This window comes from Melanerpes formicivorus, unplaced genomic scaffold (genome assembly GCF_026170545.1).
Source record: "Melanerpes formicivorus ecotype bairdi unplaced genomic scaffold, bMelFor1.0.p_v2 SCAF_103, whole genome shotgun sequence".
Classification (NCBI taxonomy): Eukaryota; Metazoa; Chordata; class Aves; order Piciformes; family Picidae; genus Melanerpes; species Melanerpes formicivorus.
Window position 1 is genome coordinate 1,559,586 of NW_027142455.1, and position 24,431 is coordinate 1,584,016.

The 24,431-nt window shown below is 62.9% G+C and overlaps 1 protein-coding gene across 2 annotated transcripts in view; it reads left to right on the top strand.

Moving 5' to 3' along the window:
* The first annotated feature begins 780 nt into the window (after positions 1–780).
* The window catches only part of RASSF7 (Ras association domain family member 7), a 37,859-nt gene continuing 14,208 nt past the window's right edge, over positions 781–24,431 (top strand). For both annotated transcript variants that reach the window (XM_068166631.1, XM_068166632.1), the window contains exon 1: positions 781–911. The gene's annotated coding sequence lies outside the window, so the exon portion shown is untranslated. The remainder of the gene's footprint in view (positions 912–24,431) is intronic.

Genomic DNA, 24,431 nt, shown 5'->3' on the forward strand with positions numbered 1-24,431 from the left:
CAGCACCCCCAAGGCTCTCTCCTCAGGGCTGCTTTCCAGCCAGTCCCTGCCCAGCCTGCATTTGTGCCTGGGATTGCCTCCACCCAGCTGCAGGACCCTGCCCTTGGTCTGGTTGAACCTCCTGAGGTTGGCTTGTGCCCACCTCTGCAGCCTGCCCAGCTCCCTCTGGATGGATCCCTTCCCTCCAGCTGTCTGCTGCACCACACAGCTTGGTGTCATTGTTTGTTTTTCTTAATAGGGAATTTGGACAAATAGTCTTTAAGAAGAATTTTAATCTTATTTTGCTTTAAGGAGAAATTTCTTTTTAAAGCTATTTTTTTTTTAACAAGAATTTTGGATTTTTTTTTTTTTTAAAGGGTAATTTAAGCTTTTTTACATTAAAAATAAAGCCTACTGTTTAAAAAGTAGGACTCGGCTCTTGCAGCTCGGTCAGTGGAAGATAAATTTGAAGCCTCTCTTCCCAAGCCAAGGGAAGGAGCGGAGCTGGGGGCGGGGCTCACCTGCGGGGGGCGGGGCTAGCGCTGAGCAGGGTTTTTGTTTAGGGGGCGGGGCTTTGACTTGATGGGCGGGGCTCGCGTGCAGGGGGTGCGGCTCGTCTTCCAGGGAGGGGACCTAAGGTGGGCGGGGTTTGGTTTTAAGGGGAGGGAGCGTGTTGAAGGGGCGGGGCTTTGCTGGGGGCGGGGCTTGATTGTAGGGGGCGGGTCTCACCTGCCCCGGGGGCGGAGCCATTGACGGGCGGTGCCTGCCGGGGGCGGGGCGCAGTGAGGGCTCCGCGCTGCGCTGCGGTGCGGAGCGGCGGGGCCGGAGCGGAGCGGAACGGAACGGAAGGGGGTGAGGAAGCGAGGCCGGAGCCGGGGAGAGAAGCCGGGGTCGTTGCTGTGTCCGCGGCGGCGCGGTCGGCCCGGCGGCAGGTGAGTGCTCACCGGGGCGGTGAGGCTGGGCTGGGGCCTCCCGCCGAGGGGCGGCCGCCGCCGCTTGGCAGCAGCGGGGTGCGGCGCGGCCCTGCCCGAGCCGGGCCGGTTCCCGCGGGAGGAAGGTGGCGGCGGTGGGGCCGCTGGGGCCGGGTATTCCCGCGGCCCCGTCGCCCCCTGGGAGAGCCGGCTCCGCGTCCCCCCTGGCAGGGCCCGAGAGCAGCGGGGGCACAACCCTCGTGTTTGGGGTGTGCGGAGTGGGGCGCGGACGGTGAGGGGCGACCGGGGGCAGAGCGCCTGCAGAGCCCCTGACCCCTTTAGAGAGAGCCTGGACTGGGGTGGCCGGGAGTGGCTCTCGGCGCTGGCAGGAACCACCCCCGCCCGGCTGCCCAGCGCCCCGCTGGTCCTGTCCACGCCGGTCGAGCACTGCGTGGTTTCGCCTCCCACCTGCTCGGGGCACCGGGAGCTGGCACAGGCAGCCCTAGCAGTCCCTGCCACGGGGATGGTCCACGCATGGCCGCTGGAAGGAGCAGCATCATGGTCCTGACCAGAGCCCGGGGCGGACGAGCAGCCAAGGTTGTAGTGGGGTGCCCCCATATGATGTTGGGGTCTAGAGGTGGTGTGGGAGTCTGGAGGTGGCATGGAGATCTCGAGGTGTCTCAGGCCAGGAGTGGAATCTTGAGGAGGCATCAGAGTTCTGAGGTTGATGTGGGGGTCTCGAGGTGGCATTGGGGTCGCAAGGTTGTCATGGGGGTCTCAAGGTGCTCTTTGGATCTTTGAGGTGGCAATGGAGACCTGAGGTCTGGGGGAAGGGGGGTGTCAACGTTGGCGTTGGGGTCTTGACGCAGTGCTGGATTCTCAGGGCAGTGTTGAGGTCCCAGGGTGTCTTGAGGTGGTATCGGGAGCCTTGAGGTGGTATCGGGAGCCTTGAGGTGTCACTGGGGTCTTGAGGTGGCCCAAAGGTCTCAGCTACCCATGCCCGAGCCTCCTCCCCTCACAGTCTGAATCCACGGAGCGGAGCCGTCTTGTCCTTCCTCCCTTCCGAGACGTCCCCGGCTCCCTGAGGAGAGAGGGGGTTAAATTCCTCGATAAGATCCTGGCTCCTGGCTGCATACTTCTGATGCCTGCTGTGAACTCTGCCGGCAGGTTGTTTTGTAACTCCGCTTGTGGGAGAGCAAACTCCTCTGCCCGGCTTATCCCTGCCCCGCTGTGCTGTCCAGCTCTGGAACTGCGCCTTAAAAACCCAACTGCGGCTTAAAAGACCCAAACGTGGGGTGGAGGCTGTTGTGCCACCCGCGAAGGGGCCACGGCCACGCACCCTCAGAGCAGCTGTCCCTGCCACAGCCCGCGGCACTCCGCTCGGGATGGCTGATTTGGGGAGAAACCTAAAAGAGGCAGGTGGAAAGGAGTGAGAAGAGCTGAGGAGGCAGGGAGGAAGCTTTGGCTGCTGCTAAGGACAGGCTGCCGGTGCTAAAGACTGGCCAGGCACCGGGGGTGCCGGTGCTGAGGGCGGGCTGGGTGCCGGTGCTAAAGACTGGCCGGGCACCGAGGGTGCCTGTGCTGAGGGGGGCTGGGTGCCGGGGGTGCCGGTGCTGAGGGCGGGCTGGGTGCCGGTGCTAAAGACTGGCCGGGCACCGAGGGTGCCTGTGCTGAGGGGGGCTGGGTGCCGGGGGTGCCGGTGCTGAGGGCAGGCTGAGTGCCGGTGCTAAAGACTGGCCGGGCACCGGGGGTGCCGGTGCTAAGGGCGGGCAGGCTGCCGGGGGTGCCGGTGCTAAGGGGGGACTGGGTGCCGGGAGTGCCGGTGCAGAGGGCGGGCAGGCTGCCGGGGGTGCCGGTGCTGAGGGCGGGCTGGGTGCCGGGGGTGCGGGTGCAGAGGGCGGGCTGGGTGCCGGGGGTGCCGGTGCTAAGGGGGGACTGGGTACCGGGGGTGCCGGTGCAGAGGGCGGGCAGGCTGCCGGGGGTGCCGGTGCAGAGGGCGGGCTGGGTGCCGGGGGGTGCCGGTGCTAAGGGGGGACTGGGTACCGGGAGTGCCGGTGCTGAGGGTGGGCAGGCTGCCGGGGGTGCCGGTGCTGAGGGCAGGCTGCCGGGGGTGCCGGTGCTGAGGGAGGACTGGGTGCCGGGGGTGCCGGTGCTGAGGGTAGGCAGGCTGCCGGGGGTGCCGGTGCTGAGGGGGGCTGGGTGCTGGGTGCCGGTGCTGAGGGGGGCTGGGTGCCGGGGGTGCCGGTGCTGAGGGTAGGCAGGCTGCCGGGGGTGCCGGTGCTGAGGGGGGCTGGGTGCTGGGTGCCGGTGCTGAGGGGGGCTGGGTGCTGGGTGCCGGTGCTGAGGGTAGGCAGGCTGCCGGGGGTGCCGGTGCTGAGGGTAGGCAGGCTGCCGGGGGTGCCGGTGCTGAGGGGGGACTGGGTGCCGGAGGTGCCGGTGCTAAGGGGGGGCTGGCTGCCGGAGGTGCCGGTGCTAAGGGGGGGCTGGCTGCCGGGGGTGCCGGTGCTGAGGGGGGACTGGGTGCCGGAGGTGCCGGTGCTAAGGGGGGGATGGCTGCCGGGGGTGCCGGTGCTGAGGGTAGGCAGGCTGCCGGGGGTGCCGGTGCTGAGGGGGACTGGGTGCCGGGGATGCCGGTGCTGAGGGGGACTGGGTGCCGGGGATGCCGGTGCTGAGGGGGGCTGGGTGCCGGGGATGCCGGTGCTACGGGCTGGCAGGCTGCCGGGGGTGCCGCTGCTAAGGGAGGACTGGGTACCGGGGGTGCCGGTGCTGAGGGGGGCTGGGTGCTGGGTGCCGGTGCTAAGGGGGAGCTGGGTGCCGGTGGTGCCGGTGCTAAGGGGGGCTGGGTGCCGGGGATGCCGGTGCTGAGGGAGGACTGGGTACCGGGGGTGCCGGTGCTGAGGGTAGGCTGGGTGCCGGGGGTGCCGGTGCTAAGGGGGGCTGGGTGCCGGTGCTAAGGGGGGCAGGCTGCCGGGGGTGCCGGTGCTAAGGGGGGCTGGGTGCCGGTGCTAAGGGGGGCTGGGTGCCGGGGGTGCCGGTGCTAAGGGGGAGCTGGGTGCCGGGGGGTGCCGGTGCTGAGGGGGGCTGGGTGCTGGGTGCCGGTGCTGAGGGGGACTGGGTGCCGGTGCTAAGGGGGGCTGGATGCCGGGGGTGCCGGTGCTGAGGGGGGCTGGGTGCCGGGGGTGCCGGTGCTGAGGGGGGCTGGGTGCTGGGTGCCGGTGCTGAGGGGGACTGGGTGCCGATGCTGAGGGCAGGCTGCCGGGGGAGCCGGTGCCGAGGGCGGGCTGGGTGCCGGTGCTGAGGGCGGGCTGGGTGCCGGTGCTGAGGGCAGGCTGGGTGCCGGTGCTGAGGGCGGGCTGGGTGCCGGTGCTGAGGGCAGGCTGGGTGCCGGTGCTGAGGGCAGGCTGCCGGGGGTGCCGGTGCTGAGGGCGGGCTGGGTGCCGGTGCTGAGGGCAGGCTGGGTGCCGGTGCTGAGGGCAGGCTGCCGGGGGCACCCGGCGCAGTGCCCTGCCGAGGCTTGCCGGGCGGGCACCGGGAGCCTGTGGCAGCAGGGACCGCGGAGCTCGGCCCGCTAACGGCAGGCGCTGGCAGGGGCAGGGATGTCAGACGGCCACGGGCTCCCGGGGTGGCTGCGTTGGTCAGGCGGCTGGGATTGCAGCCCTGCCGGGCGGAGGGGAGCCGCCGAGCCTGCAGGTCCTGCGTCCGGAAGGGTGCCCGCGGCGCTCGGCGGGGGGCAGGCGATCTTACCTTCTGCTGGCGGGGCTGGAATGCCAGGAATGCTCCTGCATCCCGGTTATCTGCTGGGAGAGCCCAGCAGGGCGCCTGGCCGCCCTCCCTGCACAGCTCCCCCGGCTCCCCTGAAGGTGCCAGGCTCCTTTGGGCGGTGCCCAGTGATAGGACAAGGGGTGATGGATACAAACTGGCACCCAGGAGGTTCCATCTGAGCAGGAGGAGAAACTTCCTTGGTGTGAGGCTGCTGGAGGCCTGGAGCAGGCTGCCCAGAGAGGTTGTGGAGTCTCCTGGTGTGGAGACTTTCAAGCCCCACCTGGATGTGCTCCTGGGTGCCCTCCCCTGTGTGCCCTGCTCTGGCAGGGGGGTTGGGCTGGATGATCTCCAGAGGTCCCTTCCAAACCCTGCCATGCTGTAATTCCCCACACATGGAAATCAATAACCCCCCCAAGCACATTCATCTTCCTAAAGCCTTGCTTCCACCTCTTCATGGAAAGTCACCAGGCTGGGGTGCGGGGTTAGCAGTGCCCCTGGGTGCCCAGCCCCCCACTGCATGGAGCCCTGTGGGTCTGGAGTGGCACACTGGCATTTCCCAGCAAGGGGATGATGGTTGCTGTAAAAACCTCAAACTCTGCAAGTGAGCACAAGGGAGATGCAGGAGTTGGTTCTGCCCAGGGCTTGAAAGGAGAGGATGTGACCCACAGGCTGACCCTGAGATGATGAAACAGCTTAGGAGCTGACTCTGATCTATCTGTAATCACAGCACCACAGAGCTGTCAGGGCTGGAAGGGAGCTCAAGGCTCAGCCAGCTCCAACCCCCTGCCATGGGCAGGGACACCTCACACCACAGCAGGTTGCTCACAGCCACCTCCAGCCTGGCTGCAAACACCTCCAGGCAGGAGGCTTCCACCACCTCCCTGGGCAGCCTGGGCCAGGCTCTCACTACCCTCCTGGCCAACAACTTCTTCCTCACAGCCAATCTCAAGCTCCCCACTTCTAGTTCTGCTCCATCCCCCCCCAGTCCTATCCCTCCCTGACCCCCTCCAAAGTCCCTCCCCAGCTTGCTTGCAGCCCCCTGCAGCTCCTGGAAGGCCACCAGAAGGTCTCCTGGGAGCCTTCTCCTCTCCAGCCTGCACAACCCCAACTCTCTCAGGCTGTCTGCAGAGCAGAGCAGCTCCAGCCCTCTGCTCCTCCTCCTGGCCCTGCTCTGGACACCTTCCAGCCCCTCCAGAGCCTTCCTGGCACAGAGGCTCCAGAACTGGCCCCAGAGCTGCAGCTGTGGTCTCAGCAGAGTGGAGCAGAGGGGCAGAATCCCCTCCCTGGCCCTGCTGGCCACACTTCTGCTGCTGCAGCCCAGGCTCTGCTTGGCTCTCTGGGCTGCAAGTGCTCCCTGCTGGCTGCTGCTGAGCTTCCCCTCCCCCAGCACCCCCAGTTCTTGTGTGTGGGTTGTTTCCCCCTTATCCATTAAAAAGAGCCACTCCTGGCTGTGCTCAGCACTTGGTAGCTCTGGATGCCCACAGGTCCCAGTGCCTGTGCTGGGCAGCTTGCCAAGGTGTCACCAAACCTGTTGGCAGCAGATGGCAGCTGGCCAAAGTGGTCTCAATCAACCCAGGGAGCTCCTTCCCTGCTCCTTGGAACAGGACTTGGCCATAAAGGGGAGGGAGGTGCAGCTGTCAGAGCCATTGGGGTTTGCTGGGGCTGGGCAGAGAGAGCAGCTTCTGTCCCTAGGTGTGTTGAGCACCTCTCCTATGAGGGCAGCCTGAGAGAGTTGGGGTTGTGCAGGCTGGAGAGAAGGCTCCGAGGAGACCTTCTGGTGGCCTTCCAGGAGCTGCAGGGGGCTCCAAGCAAGCTGGGGAGGGACTTTGGAGGGTGTCAGGGAGGGATAGGACTGGGGGGGATGGAGCAGAACTAGAAGTGGGGAGCTTGAGATTGGCTGTGAGGAAGAAGTTGTTGGCCAGGAGGGTGGTGAGAGCCTGGCCCAGGTTGCCCAGGGAGGTGGTGGAAGCCTCCTGCCTGGAGGTGTTTGCAGCCAGGCTGGAGGTGGCTGTGAGCAAGCTGCTGTGGTGTGAGGTGTCCCTGCCCATGGCAGGGGGTTGGGGCTGGCTGAGCCTTGAGCTCCCTCCCAGCCCTGACAGTTCCTTGGTTGGATGGGGAGTGGGGCTGGGTGCAAGCTGCTGCTCTTCAGTACTGTGTGCTGCCCACCTGGGCACAGTGATGTTCTCCTGGTTGCCTTCACCAGCAGCACTTGCTGGGGTTGACTGCCTCTGCCAGACTCCCCCTGCTTCATCTCATCCAGGTTTTCCAACTTCTCTCTGTCCTCTCCCATTTCTGTCCTCTGCTGTGGGACAAACCTCCTGTGGTGTCTTCAGAACTGACCTCAGCCCTGTGCTAGGCTGGAACAGACCTCCTTGCTCTCCACAGCTCCCTGCGGGGGAGGCTGCAGAGAGCTGGGGGCTGGGCACTGCTCCCTAGTATCAGGTGATAGAAGGAGAGGAAATGGCCTGAAAATGTGCCAGGGGAGAATTGTTTGGGTTGGAAAATCCCTCTGAGATCACCCAGTCCAACCATCAGCCCAGCCCCACCACAGCCATCAAGGCATGGCCCCAGGGGCCAAGGCCACAGGAACCCCTCCAGCCATGGGGACTCCACCACCTCCCTGGGCAGCCTCTGCCAGGCCCTGACCACTCCTGCAGCAAATTTCTCCTCCTCTCCAGCCTAAGCCTCCCCTGGCACAATTCCAGGCCAGTTCCTCTCCTTCTATCCCCTGAGACTGGGGAGCAGAGCCCAGCCCCCAGCTCCCTGCAGCCTCCTCTCAGGGAGCTGCAGAGAGCAATGAGGTCTCCCTCAGCCTCCTCTGCTCCAGGCTGAACCCCCCCAGCTCCCTCAGCTGCTCCTCCCCAGCCCTGCTCTCCAGACCCTTCCCCAGCTCTGTTGCCCTTCTGTGGCCCTGCTCCAGCCCTCAATGTCCTTCTGGGAGTGAGGAGCCCAAAACTGAGCCCAGCCCTCAAGCTGTGCCCTCCCCAGTGCCCAGCCCAGGGGCACCATCCCTGCCCTGCTGCTGCTGCCCACAGCACTGCTGCTGCAGGCCAGGCTGCTGAGAGCTGCTCTCAGTGCAGGCTTGCTGTGGGTGCCTGGTTCCTCAGAGCATCTTTTCAAGGGCTCTTCCTCCATCTGTCCCAGCTTGTCTCTGCTGCTGGAAGCCTGGGCACTGACCTGGAGCCATAAGTGTGTCTCCACAGCAGGTTTTTAACCGAATCCCATTATGGCAAACCAGTGCTGACTATTTTCTGGCCTTCCCAGGTTTCCAGGTGCCGAGTTCAGGAGCTTCTAAAGGCAGCTGATTTACTTACCTGGCCCTCGGTGGGCTGGAGTCAGCACTTTCTGGAGGGTTGGGGTGCCCTCCAGCTGCCTCAGGCTAGCCATCCTGAAGAGCTTGGAGCTTCAGACAGGAGAGGGGAAGAACAGAAAGGAGGAGAAAGGCAACAAATAAACCCAAAACCACAACACTTCTGACCTCAGGGCAGGGCTGGGTCAGCCCTCAGCTGAAACATTTGGCCCTGCTGCAGTGCAGGACCTGCTGGAGCTCCTGAGCTTAGGAGCCACAAGCTGCCAGCATCACAGAGTGGTAGGGGTGGAAGGGACCTCTGGAGCTCAGCCAGGGGTAGGGGTGGAAGGGACCCCTGGAGCTCAGCCAGGGGTAGGGGTGGAAGGGACCCCTGGAGCTCAGCCAGGGGCAGGGGTGGAAGGGACCTCTGGAGCTCAGCCAGGGGTAGGGGTGGAAGGGACCTCTGGAGCTCAGCCAGGGGTAGGGGTGGAAGGGACCTGTGGAGCTCAGCCAGGGGTAGGGGTGGAAGGGACCTCTGGAGCTCAGCCAGGGGTAGGGGTGGAAGGGACCTCTGGAGCTCAGCCAGGGGTAGGGGTGGAAGGGACCTCTGGAGCTCAGCCAGGGGTAGGGGTGGAAGGGACCTCTGGAGCTCAGCCAGGGGTAGGGGTGGAAGGGACCTGTGGAGCTCAGCCAGGGGCAGGGGGTGGAAGGGACCTCTGGAGCTCAGCCAGGGGTAGGGGTGGAAGGGACCTGTGGAGCTCAGCCAGGGGTAGGGGTGGAAGGGACCCCTGGAGCTCAGCCAGGGGTAAGGGTGGAAGGGACCTGTGGAGCTCAGCCAGGGGTAGGGGTGGAAGGGACCCCTGGAGCTCAGCCAGGGGCAGGGGGTGGAAGGGACCTGTGCAGCTCAGCCAGGGGTAGGGGTGGAAGGGACCTCTGGAGCTCAGCCAGGGGTAGGGGTGGAAGGGACCTGTGGAGCTCAGCCAGGGGTAGGGGTGGAAGGGACCCCTGGAGCTCAGCCAGGGGTAGGGGTGGAAGGGACCTGTGGAGCTCAGCCAGGGGTAGGGGGTGGAAGGGACCCCTGGAGCTCAGCCAGGGGTAAGGGTGGAAGGGACCTGTGGAGCTCAGCCAGGGGTAGGGGTGGAAGGGACCCCTGGAGCTCAGCCAGGGGTAAGGGTGGAAGGGACCTGTGGAGCTCAGCCAGGGGTAGGGGTGGAAGGGACCCCTGGAGCTCAGCCAGGGGTAAGGGTGGAAGGGACCTGTGGAGCTCAGCCAGGGGTAGGGGTGGAAGGGACCCCTGGAGCTCAGCCAGGGGCAGGGGGTGGAAGGGACCTGTGCAGCTCAGCCAGGGGTAGGGGTGGAAGGGACCTCTGGAGCTCAGCCAGGGGTAGGGGTGGAAGGGACCTGTGGAGCTCAGCCAGGGGTAGGGGTGGAAGGGACCCCTGGAGCTCAGCCAGGGGTAGGGGTGGAAGGGACCTGTGGAGCTCAGCCAGGGGTAGGGGGTGGAAGGGACCCCTGGAGCTCAGCCAGGGGTAAGGGTGGAAGGGACCTGTGGAGCTCAGCCAGGGGTAGGGGTGGAAGGGACCCCTGGAGCTCAGCCAGGGGTAAGGGTGGAAGGGACCTGTGGAGCTCAGCCAGGGGTAGGGGTGGAAGGGACCCCTGGAGCTCAGCCAGGGGTAAGGGTGGAAGGGACCTGTGGAGCTCAGCCAGGGGTAGGGGTGGAAGGGACCCCTGGAGCTCAGCCAGGGGCAGGGGGTGGAAGGGACCTGTGCAGCTCAGCCAGGGGTAGGGGTGGAAGGGACCTCTGGAGCTCAGCCAGGGGTAGGGGTGGAAGGGACCTGTGGAGCTCAGCCAGGGGTAGGGGTGGAAGGGACCCCTGGAGCTCAGCCAGGGGTAGGGGTGGAAGGGACCCCTGGAGCTCAGCCAGGGGCAGGGGGTGGAAGGGACCCCTGGAGCTCAGCCAGGGGTAGGGGTGGAAGGGACCTGTGGAGCTCAGCCAGGGGTAGGGGTGGAAGGGACCTGTGGAGCTCAGCCAGGGGTAGGGGTGGAAGGGACCTGTGGAGCTCAGCCAGGGGCAGGGGGTGGAAGGGACCCCTGGAGCTCAGCCAGGGGTAAGGGTGGAAGGGACCCCTGGAGCTCAGCCAGGGGTAGGGGTGGAAGGGACCTGTGGAGCTCAGCCAGGGGTAGGGGTGGAAGGGACCTGTGGAGCTCAGCCAGGGGTAGGGGTGGAAGGGACCTCTGGAGCTCACCCAGCCCAACCCCCTGTCAGAGCAGGGTCACCCAGGGCAGGGCACACAGGAACAGAGCCAGGGGGGTTGTGAATGTCTCCAGAGACTCCCCAGGCTCTCTGGGCAGCCTGCTCTGGGGCTCTGTCATCCTCACACCAAAGAAGGTTCTCCTCAAGTTGAGCTGAAGCCAGTTGTTCCTTCTCTTATTGCTGTGCACCCCTGCCCCCCTCCTCTTGACCCCCACCCCTCAGACATTGTTTGGATGGAACTTCTTATGTCCAGGTGTGTTCAGAGCTCCCCAGATCCCAGCAGATGCCTCCTGTCCAGCAGGGGGGACTGACCTTGGGCTGCTGCACTGCTCTCAACAAGCATTGTGGGGTCTAGAGTCCCTTGTGCAGGTCCCCTGCAGAGCTCCCTCATGATGTCCATGGGCTTGGTCTGCTTGGAGAAGAGAAGACTCCAAGGAGACCTCAGAGCTGCCTTCCAATACCTGAAGGGATCCTGCAGGGAGGCTGCAGAGAGACTTTTGCTGAGGGGGTCTGGAGCCAGGCCAAGGGGGAATGGTTTGGAGCTGAGGCAGAGTGTAGTGGGTCACACAGAGCAGGGTTAGAGTGGAGCTGAGGAAGATCTTCAGTACCAGGCTGGGGAGACTCTGGCACAGGCTGCCCAGGGAGGCTGTGGCTGCCTCCTGCCTGGGGATGTTGAAGGCCAGGCTGGATGAGGCCCTGAGCAGCCTGTGCTGGTGGGAGAGGTCCCTGCCCAGGCCAGGGGCTTGGAGCTGGCTGAGCTCTGAGCTCCCTTCCAGCCTGAGCCATGCCATGGCTCTATGATTGATTCCATGCTGTTAGACCCTAGCAGCCTGCTCCTGAGCACAGGGACTGTGGAGGGACCTTCAGCACCCTGCAGGAGAGCAGCAGGCTCAGCAGAGAAGCCCAGCAAGCTGCATCCTCCCCTTTGCCTCCTGCTGCTCCTGTGGCAAGGGCTGGGGGCACCCTGGTGCTGCCATGGAGGCTGAGGGGGATCCCACCTGGAGGCTGAGTTTTGGGGTTCCTGCTGGTTCAGTGATTCCCTCTGGGAGCAGAGCTCTCCCCAGGAGGTGTGAGTGTGCAGCAGGGAGCTGCTCTGCCTCTGGATGCTTGCCTGAGGTGGCTGGTGCTGTGCAGCAGGCTGGATGAGCCCCACAGACATCTCCAGGCAGGAGCAGAGGTGGTTTGGCTGGGGGGCTCTGGGGCCTTTGCTGCTTTCACTTGTTGAGTTTTCCTGACTTTTCTTGGCCAGGCTGTGGTGCTGCTGGGAGCAGCAAAGCTTCCCTCTGCAGGGAGCCAGGGGCCTGGTGGGGGGAGGCTGAGCTGAGCAGGCAGGGAGCTTCTGGCTCTTTGCATGTTGTGATCAGTGGCAGCACCAGGGGCACAGAGTGGCAGCCAGGAGGCTGGAGCTGAGCAGGAGGAGAAAGTTGTTTGGTGTGAGGCTGCTGGAGGCCTGGAGCAGGCTGCCCAGAGAGGTTGTGGAGTCTCCTGGTGGAGGTTCTCCTGCCCTTCTACTCTGCCTTGGTGGGGCCACATCTGGAGTTGAGGGTTCAGTTCTGAGCTCCCCAGTTGCAGAGGGCCAGGGAACTGCTGGGGAGAGTCCAGGGGAGGCTGCAGAGCTGCTGAGGGGCCTGGAGGAGCTCTGGGAGCAGCAAAGGCTGAGAGCCCTGGGGCTGAGAGCCTGCAGCAGAGCAGCCCCAGAGGGCAGCTGAGCAATGCTCAGCAAGAGCTAAAGGAGCTGTGGGGGGCAAGAGGCTGGGGCCAGGCTCTGCTGAGTGGTGCCCAGGGACAGCACAAGGGACAGCAAGGGGCACAGAGTGGCAGCCAGGAGGTTGGAGCTGAGCAGGAGAAAGTTGTTTGGTGTGAGGCTGCTGGAGGCCTGGAGCAGGCTGCCCAGAGAGGTTGTGGAGTCTCCTGGTGTGGAGAGCTTCCAACCCCCCCTGGGCACTGTGCTGCTGGGCAAGCTGCTGGGGGTGCCCTGCTGGGGCAGGGGCTGGGCTGGGTGAGCTCCAGGGGTCCTTCCCAACCCCTGCCATTCTGTGGCCCTTGGGCTCTTCACCAGTGTGCCCCAAGTCTCTGCTTCATGCTTTGTGCCTGTAGAAACTCAGCTCTCTCCCAGGCTTGCCCTGTGGACCTCTCTCCTTCCTCTCCTCCCTGCCCTGATGCCTTTGGGATGGGGCAGCTCATCAGGTCTCCAGGGTCCCACCTCAAAGGGTTGTCTCTGCAGGGCTTTCCCCAGGGCTACCTCAGCCTGGGCACCAGGTTGTACCACATCAGCCCCAGCCCAGTGTGCTGCCAGCTGCCCACCCAGCAGTGGGGTCACAGGTCCTGTCTGCACAGGGGGTTGCACCTCAGGAAGGGTTTAGTCTGCTCTGACTCTCACAAACTTCTGCTCCAGAAGGATGTTTGCTCTCCCACTCTGGATGGAAGGATCCTTGGGACCCAGGAGTGGATGCAGCAGAAACAGCATCACTGCCTCCCTGGGATGCTGCATGCCAAGGGCTTGGTGTCCCTCAGATCTGCTTTGCCTCCAGGAGTGGTCTGAGTGGTCTGAGGGCTGCCTGGGCTGGGAGGTTGGGCTTGGTGCTGTGCTCTTGGAACTCATTTGGCTGTTTAATGACCTCCTGGGAGTGCAGGGAAGTTGGGGCAGGAGATTCAAACTGCTGAGTTTCCCCAGGGTGGCCCCAGGTGCCCCTGGGCTGCGTGAGGAGGAAGCTCCTAAATGCTCTTTTGGGTTGGCTGTGGGGTTTGTGCTGCTGGTGCAGCCCCCACCCCCACTGCCCCCACCCCCAGCATGCTTGGGTTGGTTATCATCTTCATGGAATCCTCACAGAGTTGGCTCAGGCTGGAAGGGAGCTCAGAGCTCAGCCAGCTCCAGCCCCTGTCATGCCCAGGGACACCTCCCACCAGCACAGGCTGCTCAGGGCCTCATCCAGCCTGGTCCTGAACCCCTCCAGGCAGGAGGCAGTCACAGCCTCCCTGGGCAGCCTGTGCCAGAGTCTCCCCAGCCTCACTCTCAACAATTTCTTCCTCCTCTCCACTCTCAGTCTCCTCTCTCCCAGCTCCAAGCCATTGCCCCAAGCAATGCAGCCCTGATCTCCATCCCCTGCCGAAGGGCTGTGGCTTCTCCCCACCAAGGGATGGCCTCCTGTGCTCCAGTGCCAGGCAGGGGACTGAGGTCTCTCTCCAGAGCTGTGTCTCCCCCTCAGTGCCCTAAAGAGCTGATTAGCTTGGGGTGGCTCCTGGCCTTGCTGACACCTCCTGCTCATTCATCATGTGCCTGGGAGGGTGACAGCAGAGAGCTGTGCAGCACCCAAGTGTCCTTTCAGAGGGCTCAGCTGGGATTACCCTGCCTCTTGTTTGCTTGTCTCCCTGCCTCTGCATGCCTGAGGCAGGGAAGGAAGGAGCCACTGCGGCTCTCAGGTGGTCATTAAGAGGCCTTTGGAGGCCAGCAAGGCTATAGACAGCCAGGGGTGGCAGCAGGACACCTGCCTGGCCCTCAGCACAGCACCTCCCCAGCCCCAGCAGCGTGTCCTGGGCCTGTGGCCACTGCCCAGAGCAGGGCAGGAGAAGTCTCTGAGTGCTGCTGGAAGTGGAAAATCAAACCTGGAAGGGTTCCCTCTGCCCTGCTTTTGCCTTGTGCTCATTCACTGACTGCCCTCTCAGCTGGCAGGGGAGCTGCAGGGGGAAGAGGACTGCTGGGGGCTGACCTGACACCAGCTCTGCTGACAGAGGCTGCAAGGCAGGGGGCACCCGCAGGGACACCCTCACCCCCACAGAGGGACCCCCTCACCCCCACAGGGACCCCCCCACAGTGACACCCACCCACCCCCACAGGGACACCTACCCAGGGACACCCCCACCCACAGGGGCACCACCCCAGAGACACCCCCACCCCCACAGGGACACCCCCACAGGGACACCCCCACAGGGACACCCCCACATACAATGTTTGTAGGCCATAGAATCACAGAATACAGAATTAACCAGGTTGGAAAAGACCTTTGAGATTCTCCAGTCCAACCTCTCCCCCAGCACCATCTGATCAACTCAACCATGGCACCAAGTGCCTCAGCCAGGCTCTGCCTAAACACCTCCAGGGATGGGGACTCCACCACCTCCCTGGGCAGCACATTCCCATGGGAAGAACTTTCTCCTCACTTCCAGCCTAAACCTCCCCTGGCACAGCTTGAGACTGTGTCCTCTTGTTCTGGTGCTGGCTGCCTGGGAGAAGAGCCCAACCCCCAGCTGGCTCCAACCTCCCTTCAGGGAGTTGGAGAGAGCAAGAAGGTCTCCCCTGAACCTCTTCTCCAGGCTAAGCAACCCCAGCTCCCTCAGCCTCTCCTCACAGGGCTGTGCTCCAGACCCCTCCCCAGCTTTGTTGCCCTTCTCTGGACACCTTCCAGCAAGTCAACCTCCTTCCTAACCTGAGGAGCCCAGAACTGGACACAGGACTCAAGGTGTGGCCTCAGCAGTGCTGAGCACAGGGCACAATGACCTCCCTGCTCCTGCTGGCCACACTCTTCCTGATGCAGGCCAGGATGCCAAATTGTCAGGGCTGGCAGGGAGCTCAAGGCTCAGCCAGCTCCAACCCCCTGCCATGGCCAGGGACACCTCACACCACAGCAGGTTGCTCACAGCCACCTCCAGCCTGGCTGCAAACACCTCCAGGCAGGAGGCTTCCACCACCTCCCTGGGCAGCCTGGGCCAGGCTCTCACCACCCTCCTGGGCAACAACTTCTTCCTCACAGCCAATCTCAAGCTCCCCACTTCTAGTTCTGCTCCATCCCCCCCAGTCCTATCCCTCCCTGACATGCTAAACAATCATTTGGCTTTGTCATGTCCTTGGTCCCACTCAGAGGAGAGCTGCAGAGCCTGCATTCCCCTCTCATCCCATGGGAATGAAATCATTGATCACTCAGAGATGAGCTGGGGAGAGCAGCAGGCCAGTGCCTGTCTCCACTTGCCTTGTCAGTGGCTAAGGTGCACAGAATTGGTTTGGTTTGGGCTAGAAGGGAGCTCAGAGCTCAGCCAGCTCCAACCCCCTGCCCTGGGCAGGGACACCTCTCCCCAGACACAGGCTGCATCTTATCCTCCAGCCTGGAGGATCAGATGTGAGCATCACAAGGAAGCTGCACTCTGAGGACCATTTCTGGCTCTTCTGGAGGCCCTGGGAGAGGCAGCTCCCTGGCTGGGGGCTCCCCAGGTTGGTTTCACCCTTGGGGGGGGAAGGAGAATGGAAATTTTGAGGGAAAGGGATAGGATAGGATAGGATAGGATAGGATAGGATAGGATAGGATAGGATAGGATAGGATAGGATAGGATAGGATAGGATAGGATAGACCAGGTTGGAAGAGACCCTCAAGATCATCCAGTCCAACCTGTCATCCAACACCACCTAATCAACTAACCCATGGCACCAAGCACCCTGTCAAGTCTCCTCCTGAACACCTCCAGGGATGGTGACTCCACCACCTCCCTGGCCAGCACATCCCAATGACCAATCTCTCTTACTGGGAAGAACTTCCTCCTCACCTCCAGCCCAAACCTCCCCTGGCACAGCTTGAGACTGTGTCCTCTTGTTCTGGTGCTGGCTGCCTGGGAGAAGAGCCCAACCCCCACCTGGCTCCAACCTCCCTTCAGGGAGTTGCAGAGAGCAAGAAGGTCTCCCCTGAGCCTCCTCTTCTCCAGGCTAAGCAACCCCAGCTCCCTCAGCCTCTCCTCACAGGGCTTGTGTGATCTTCTGGGCTGGGCAGGGGCACACAGGTGTTTTGGGTACTCCAGAGTATTTCCAAGGCTCCAGCAGGCTCTTCCATCTCCAGATCTGCAGCAATCCTTCTGTTCCATGAGGAATATAATATCCAATGTGGAATACAAATATATCTGTTCAGCCTGGAGAAGAGAAGGCTGCAGGGAGACCTCAGAGCAGCCTTGCAGTGCCTGAAGGGCTCCAGGAGAGCTGGGGAGGGACTCTGGACAAGGGCTGGGAGAGACAATGGCTTTGAGCTGGGAGAGAGGAGATTGAGAGTGGAGAGGAGGAAGAAATTGCTGAGAGTGAGGCTGGGGAGACTCTGGCACAGGCTGCCCAGGGAGGCTGTGGCTGCCTCCTGCCTGGAGGGGTTCAGGACCAGGCTGGATGAGGCCCTGAGCAGCCTGTGCTGGTGGGAGGTGTCCCTGCCCATGGCAGGGGCTTGGAGCTGGCTGAGCTTTGAGCTCCCTTCCAGCCCAACCCTGCTGTGATCAAAAGCTGTGTCCTGAGCTGGGAGCTGGCAGTGCACCAGCAGGCATCACTCACAACCTGCACCATGCATTCTCTGGTGGCTCCTGAGGGAGCTGCCCCTCTGCTGCTGCCTGCAGCAGATGGAGCTGCAGGAGCTGCTGGCAGGGCACCTGCCAGGAGTGTGCTTGCAGGTGGATAGGTTGGCAAGTCCCCCTCAGAGCTTGGCTAGCAGGAGCTGGGCTGTGAGTCACCCTCCCCTCCCTCCCTGCATCCCCTGGGGGTGATGGGCATTTGGGCATCCTGGAGCTGCTGTGCTGGGGCTGGCAGCAGCCCTGGGTATGGTGCTGCCCTGGCAGCTGAAAAGCAAGCAGCACATTTCCACAGAAGGCAGTGGGGTGGAAGGGACCTCTAAAGGTCATCTGGTCCAACCCCCTGCAGGAAGCAGGGACAGCCCCAGCCAGATGGAACTGTTGTGTGCTAGACATTAAAGGGAGAGTTTCAGGTGGAAATCCAGGGGACAGACTCAACCCTGAAAGGCTTTCCAGGCCAACCCAAAGAGAAGGCTCCAGGGGGGCCTCAGAGCTGCTGCCAGGAGCTGAAGGGATCCTGCAGGAAGGCTGCAGAGAGACTTCTGCTGAGGGGGTCTGGAGCCAGGCCAAGGGGGAATGGTTTGGAGCTGAGGCAGAGCAGGGTTAGAGTGGAGCTGAGGAAGAAGTTCTGCAGTGTGAGGCTGGGGAGACTCTGGCACAGGCTGCCCAGGGAGGCTGTGGCTGCCTCCTGCCTGGGGGTGTTCAGGACCAGGCTGGATGAGGCCTTGAGCAGCCTGGGCTGGTTGAGAATAGGCAGGGGGCTTTGAGTAGAGAATCTCTGAAGTCTCTTCCAACCTGACCCATTCTAGGAATCCATAACCTAGGTCTGATCTGGGTCAGCCTAGAGCCCAGAGCTGCCTAAACCCAGCCTCAGCCCTGTGCTGGGAGCTGGATTCTTCCCCAGCCCCTCGTGGGCTTGGTGCCCAGGGTGGTTCCACTGCACAAGAGCAAAGTGGCAATGCAGGAGCCTCTCCTTGCCCCTCTGATCCACACCTGGCTCCCTGTGCTTTGCCCACTGGAGAAGAACTGATGGAGTGACTCCTGGCTGCTTCCCTGGGGTCACCTGGGGGGGATGGTGCCAGCCAGAGCAGATGCTGCTCCTTTTGCTCTGCAAACCCTCCCAGAGCCACAGCATGGTTGGGTTGGAAGGGAGCTCAAAGCTCAGCCAGCTCCAGCCCCTGCCATGGGCAGGGACACCTCCCACCAGCACAGGCTGCTCAAGGCCTCATCCAGCCTGGTCCTGAACCCCTCCAGGCAGGAGGCAGCCACAGCCTCCCTGGGCAGCCTGTGCCAGAGTCTCCCCAGCCTCACTCTCAACAATTTCTTCCTCATCTGCAGTCTAAATCTGCCCTCCTCAAGCTTCACTCCATTCCCTCACCTCCATGGCAGATTTCCTGCCCAGCCCTGCCAGCTCCTGTGGTCCTTCCCCTTCCCCTTCCCCTTCCCCTTCCCCTTCCCCTTCCCCTTCCCCTTCCCCTTCCCCTTCCCCTTCCCCTTCCCCTTCCCCTTCCCCTTCCCCTTCCCCTTCCCCTTCCCCTTCCCTCCCCTCCCCCAGGCAGAAACACGATGCCATGTGTGAGGGTGAGGAAGATGATCCTTCCCCTTCCAGGCTGGGAGGCTGTAACCTGAGTGTGTGCTGTGGCTGGGGGTGCTTGTTGCTGCTTTTCATTTGTAATGAGGCTTGGCTGGGCCCTCAGCAGCAGGGTGCCACTAAACACCCCTGAGCTGCCATCCCTGCCTGTGGTCCAGGATGCCCACACCATGGCCCCAAATCTTGCTTTAACAAGGGAAGAAACTTCAAAGCTTCACAGATGGCATCAGGTGGGAGGGAGGGAGGGAGCCCCCAAGGGCATCCTGTGCCACCCCCTGCCATGGGCAGCAGGCACAGCTCCAGCCAGAGCCCAGAGCAGGCTGCCCAGGGACACAGCCAGGCTGAGCCTGAATGGCTCCAGGGATGGAGCCTCAGCCACCTCCCTGGGCAGCCTGTGCCAGAGCCTCCCCAGCCTCCCTGGGCACAACTCCCTCCTGAGCCCCAACCTGACTCTGCCCTGCTCCTTCCCAGTGCTGCTTTTGAAGCCTTCCTGGGGGGCTGATGCTGCAGCAAAGCCAAAAGCTTGGGTGAGAGGAAGGTGAAGGGAAATGCCCACAGGTGGAGCTGGGATGGGCTGAGCTGTTCTGCATCAGCCAAGCTGGGAGCCTCCCTCCCCTGAATCCCTGCCCAAGGCCATCACCCTGAGGCCCATCCCCATACCACCTCCCAGCCCTGGGCAGGCTTTGTCCCCAGCTCTCCCCACCCTGCTGGGCCCCACTGGAACACCCTGGGCGTGTTGCTGGGGCTCTGTAATTGTGGGGAGGAAGTGGGGCAGGGGATTCCCAGGCCTCTATTTGGCTCTTAATGAGGGGTTGCTGGCGTGCTGCCCCTGGCTCTCCACAGTCCTGCCTCACTGGAGGCTTCCTGCAAGATCCTAATGTGGGCCCTGTCTCCTTTGGGGTGCTGGGCACCCTGGGGCTGGGACTGCAGGGACATTTCAGCTCTGCAGTGATGCAAGTGTCACAAGGCTTGGTTCTCCTGGCCTTGGCTCTTCAGTGTCCTCTTGGGTGTCAAAAAGCCCTTTTGCAACATGGGTGCACCTCTGCAGGTGCCAAGAGGGAGATGCCAGCAGCAGGAGCTGTTGCAGTCAAGTCACCAGCCCTCTGCTCCCTGCTCTGCTACACTGAGCCCTGCTGTGCTACACAGCTCCTTGTGCAGGGGGCACAAGACACCTGGTGTGCTCTGTCCAGCTCTGGAGCCCTCAGCACAGCCTGGGAGCTGCTGGAGCAGGGCCAGAGGCCACAGCAGTGCTGGCAGGGCTGGAAGCCCTCTGCTGGAAGGCCAGGCTGAGAGAGTTTGCCTTGGGCAGCCTGCAGAGGAGAAGGCTGCAGGAGACCTCCTGGTGGCCTTGCAGTGCTCCAAGGGCTGAGCAGAGAGCTGGGGACAGAGGTTGGAGCAGGGCCTGTTGGGCCAGGCCCAGGGGGGATGGTTGGAACTGCAAGAGGGAGATGGAGAGTGGAGAGAAGGAGAAATGTTTGGTGCTGAGGGTGGGGAGAGCCTGGCCCAGGCTGCCCAGAGAGGTGGAGCTGCCCCATGGCTGGCAGCAGTGCAGGGCAGGTTGTGTGGGGCTGGGAGCAGCCTGCTCTGCCTGGGGCTGTCCCTGGGGGCTGCAGGGGGCTGGGCTGGGGGAGCCTGAGAGGTCCCTGCCAGCCCAAGGCAGCCTGGGGTTCTCTAGAGCATGACAGATGCTGGGGGTGTCCCTGGGCTGGGATCCATGGCCCAGCTCTGCTGAAGCTGCACCTTCAGGGGATGTTTGCAGTGGTTGTCCCTGGCCCCAGCTGAAGCAGGAGATTGGGGTCCACAAAACCCCCTTTGTGGTGTCAGAGTGACCAGTTTCATTCATCTGCTGATTTTTAGGGCTTGCTGTCAGACAGACTGCGGCAGGGCAGGGAGAGCTGAATGGGGCACGGTAGGCGGACCAAGGATGCAAGGATTATTATGGGCTACCCCTAAATAACCCACCTGAGTGTGAATTAGAGCCCTGTGCCTGCCACTTCCTGGCCCCTGGGTGTTTGCAGCCACCTTGCATAAGAGCTGGTGGCTGTGATAGGCCTGGGGCAGCTTGCACACCCTCCCCGTGCAGGAGGAAGGGTGAAGAAGCCTCTCTGAGCCGGGACCCCTCTGGCAGGACTCCTTTGTCACCTCCTGAGCTCGTTTAACCCCTGCCAGCTCTCTGTGCTGGGATGAAGGAAGCCCTCTGCTGCCCCAGGCTGCAGCCCTGTGCCTGTGTCCTGCCCCCAGGCTGCAGGAGGGGACAATGACCTCTTTGGTAGGTGTCTCTCATGGCTGCTTGGCACCAGGTCAGGGGATGGTGTCCCTTCAGGAGCCTGGGGCCAGCACCCTCAGGAGGGACAGGTCCTGTGCTGCATGGCTGCAGTGGCAGTGACTTGGAGGTGACCAATCTGCTGCATGCACCTCTCAGAGCTGGGGATGGTCATCCAGCATGGGACATGCCACTGAGCCCCAGCAGCAGCCCTTGTCGTGGCTGAGCTCTGCCCAGGGCCCACCCCCTGGCCACAGCCTCCACCTCTTACCATGGTATCACCTGCTGGCATGGGGTGGATGTGGCCAGGAAAGCCCAGCAGCGCTGCCCTGTCCCTGCAGAGCTCCAGCCAGGGCCAGGTGATGCCACTCCAGAGAAGGGGCCCAAGGCAGGAGGACACTGAGTGTCAAAGGAGAGGAGCCTGGACCACAGCCCAGGCTCCCAACTGCTGCAGGGGGAGGGCCATAAAATCACACCATGGGAGGGACCTCTGGGGATCACCCAGTCCAAGCCCCCTGCCAAAGCAGGGGCACCCAGGGCAGGGCACACAGGGATGCATCCAGATGGGTCTTGAAAGTCTCTAGAGGAGACTTCACAGCCTCTCTGGGCAGCCTGCTCCAGGCCTCCAGCAGCCTCACACCAAAAACTGTTTCTGCTCCTGGTGAGGTGGAGCCTCCTGGGTTCCATGCTCTGCCCACTGCCCTGGGCCCCTCACTGGGCACCACCAGCAGCAGCCATCAGGAGGCTTCCATTCCCTGTGGCCTCTCCACACATGGACAAGTTCCCTCCTCTTCCCCTGGGTGCCTGGAGCAGGGCCTGGTGCTGCAGCAGGGAGGGACCTGAGGAAGCATTAGATAGCTGCTGGATGTGTCAGCACAGCAGCTGATCCCCAGCAGTGAGTCACAGCCAGCCTGCAGCAGAGCAGGGGACACTCCTCCCTTCCCACCACCCCTTGCTGTTGCCTGCCTTACTGGGCCTTTATCCACTTGTGCCTTCTGCACCTGGGGTGAGCATCCTCCCAGCAGGGGCCTGGGAGAGGAGCAAGGATGGCAGCTCCAGGGCAAGAGTACCCCAGAGGGGTGCAGAGCTGCTTGGTGCTCCTTGGGTGGGGAGCTGGTCCCAGCCTGCTCTCAAGTGCAATTTCACAGGGTCACAGCATGGGTTGGGCTGGGAGGGAGCTCAAAGCTCAGCCAGCTCCAGCCCCTGCCATGGGCAGGGACACCTCCCACCAGCACAGGCTGCTCAGGGCCTCATCCAGCCTGGTCCTGAACCCCTCCAGGCAGGAGGCAGCCACAGCCTCCCTGGGCAGCCTGTGCCAGAGTCTCCCCAGCCTCACTCTCAACAATTTCTTCCTCCTCTCCACTCTCAGTCTCCTCTCTCCCAGCTCAAAGCCATTGTCCCTCAGCCCTTGGCCAGAGTCCCTCCCCAGCTCTCCTGGAGCCCTTCAGGCACTGCAAGGCTGCTCTGAGGTCTCCCTGCAGCCTTCTCTTCTCCAGGCTGCACAGCCCCAGCTCTCCCAGCCAGGCCCCATAGCTCTGTCTATGAGGCTTGAGCCTATAACCCTACCCCCAGCCCAGCCCCCAGCTGCTCTCCTGGCTTTCAGCAGTTGGAACTGGGCTTGCTGGGAAGCTCCCCCCATGCTTCAGCTCTCCTGCCCTCTGCCAGGAGGACATAGTGAGGGGGGCAAGTGAGCCCCCCAAACCAGGTGAAGCCTCAGCCTTGGTGGGATGCTCAGCTCCAAGCCTTCATGCTGGTCCCAGGTGGTGCTTGTCATGAGCTCTGACAGAGGCATTGGGGATGCAGCTGAGCAGTGGTGGGGGTGCAGCAGGGGCTGGCTGTCAGCTGGGTGCTGTATTGGTGGATTTGCTTCTAACTGGAGATGGCAAAATGTGGGAGAAAGGCAGAAAGGGCAAGGGGCACAGAGTGGCAGCCAGGAGGCTGGAGCTGAGCAGGAGGAGAAAGTTGTTTGGTGTGAGCCTGCTGGAGTCCTGGAGCAGGCTGCCCAGAGAGGTTGTGGAGTCTCCTGGTGGAGGTTGTGGAGGTTCTCCTGCCCTTCTACTCTGCCTTGGTTAGGCCATAGCTGGAGTCCTGCATCCAGGTCTGGGCTCCCCAGTCCCAGAGGGACAGGGAACTGCTGGAGAGAGCCCAGGGGAGGCTGCAGAGCTGCTGAGGGGCCTGGAGCAGCTCTGGGAGCAGCAAAGGCTGAGAGCCCTGGGGCTGAGAGCCTGCAGCAGAGCAGCCCCAGAGGGCAGCTGAGCAATGCTCAGCAAGAGCTAAAGGAGCTGTGGGGGGCAAGAGGCTGGGGCCAGGCTCTGCTGAGTGGTGCCCAGGGACAGCACAAGGGACAGCAAGGGGCACAGAGTGGCAGCCAGGAGGTTGGAGCTGAGCAGGAGGAGAAAGTTGTTTGGTGTGAGGCTGCTGGAGGCCTGGAGCAGGCTGCCCAGAGAGGTTGTGGAGTCTCCTGGTGGGGAGAGCTTCCAAACCCACCCTGGATGTGTTCCTGGGTGCCCTGCTCTGGCAAGGGACTTGGACTGGCTGATCTCCAGAGGCCCCTCCCAGCCCCCTCAGCATTCTGCGATGCTAAAGGCAAAGTGTTTGGCTGGAAGGAGCTGCCTCAGCTTCTCTGGGAGGGCGGTGCTGGGCATCCCTGCAAGCCAGCGCTGCTCCTCACTCCTGCAGGGAGGCTGAGCAGCCACTCTTCTCGGCTGCTGGTGCCTGGTGTCAGGTGCAGGGGGCTGACTGAAGCCCTCCAAGCCCTGGCAGCCCTCAGGATGGAGTTAGCAGGAGCTGCACAAGACGTGCATCCTCCAGCAACAGGCAGAAACGCTGCTCCTCCTCCTCCTCCTCCTCCTCCTCTGCCTTCAGCCTGGCAGCGCCAGGGAGAGGCTGGGGAGCCAAAATAAAGCTGCAAGCTCCAAGATTGCTAATTTCTTTGATTTTTATTAATAACTTTCTTTATTTCTTTATTTTTTTTTCCCCTTTAATTTTAGAGGCAGCACTCGAGGCTCCAGCTCCCCATCAGGACATTTGCTGGAGTCGTGCTATGAATCATTCCCTCCCCTCAATTTTTAGGCCCCGTTGCTTGGGGAAGGCAGCAGAAAATTAGTCACTTAGTTAATCTGCCTCCAATCAAAGTCGTTTAGCAGCCCATCGTGGAGCTGGGAATGGGGGGGGGGGGGTGGGGAAGGGGGAGTCAGAAGCAAAGGAGAGAGGCTGTTGGAAGTGCCCCTCACGTGTCCTGCTGCCTGCTCACCGCCGCCTCCAGGCTGGCCTGGGGGCAGCCAGCAGCACCTGGCAGCTGCCCCTGCTTTGGGGTCATGGTCAAAGTCACCCCCGAGGGTGAGGCAACAAACAGAGGCAGCTGGGAGCCTGCCTGCTGCCAAGGAACTCTGCTATTCCCCCCCCAGTAAAAGCCCTTTTTGCTAGCTGGGGGTGTAGTGAGGGCAGCCCCTGCTTAACACAGGGGGAGGGGAGGGCATGCTGGGAGCAGCAAGCCCCCACCCCCCTCCTAGCTGCTGGCTTTTCAGGGGTGATGGCAAAGGTCTGGGGAGGTGATGCTGGGGGTGAGGTGGAGGCTTGGGGTTGGTTGCCTGGGGGCTCTTTGGATTGTGGCTTTTGAGGCAGGGAGGTGCTGTCCCCAGCCTGCCACTGTGCCAGCATGTGAGCTGGGGGGTGTGCCATGCAGGCACTGGGGGCTCGGAGGAGCAGCCCTGCTCCCCCCCCAAGATGAGGATGAGTTTGATGGCTGTGGTAGTGTTAGGGTGGAGGTTGGACTTGATGATCTTGAAAGTCTCTTCCAAGCAGAAAAACTCTGTGGATCCATGAGCTGCCTTCATCCCATCCTCCAGGAGCTGAGGGCTTTGGGGAAACAGGGCAGCCAGGCTGGGCTGGGGGGGCTTGGGCCTGACTTGGGAAGGGATAAGGAGGAGCAGGCAGAGCTGAGGGCAGCCAGGCTGGGCTGGGGGAGCTTGAGCCTGACTTGGGAAGGGATAAGGAGGAGCAGGCAGAGCTGAGGGCAGCCAGGCTGGGCTGGGAGAGCTTGGGCCTGACTTGGGAGGGGATAAGGAGGGGCAGGC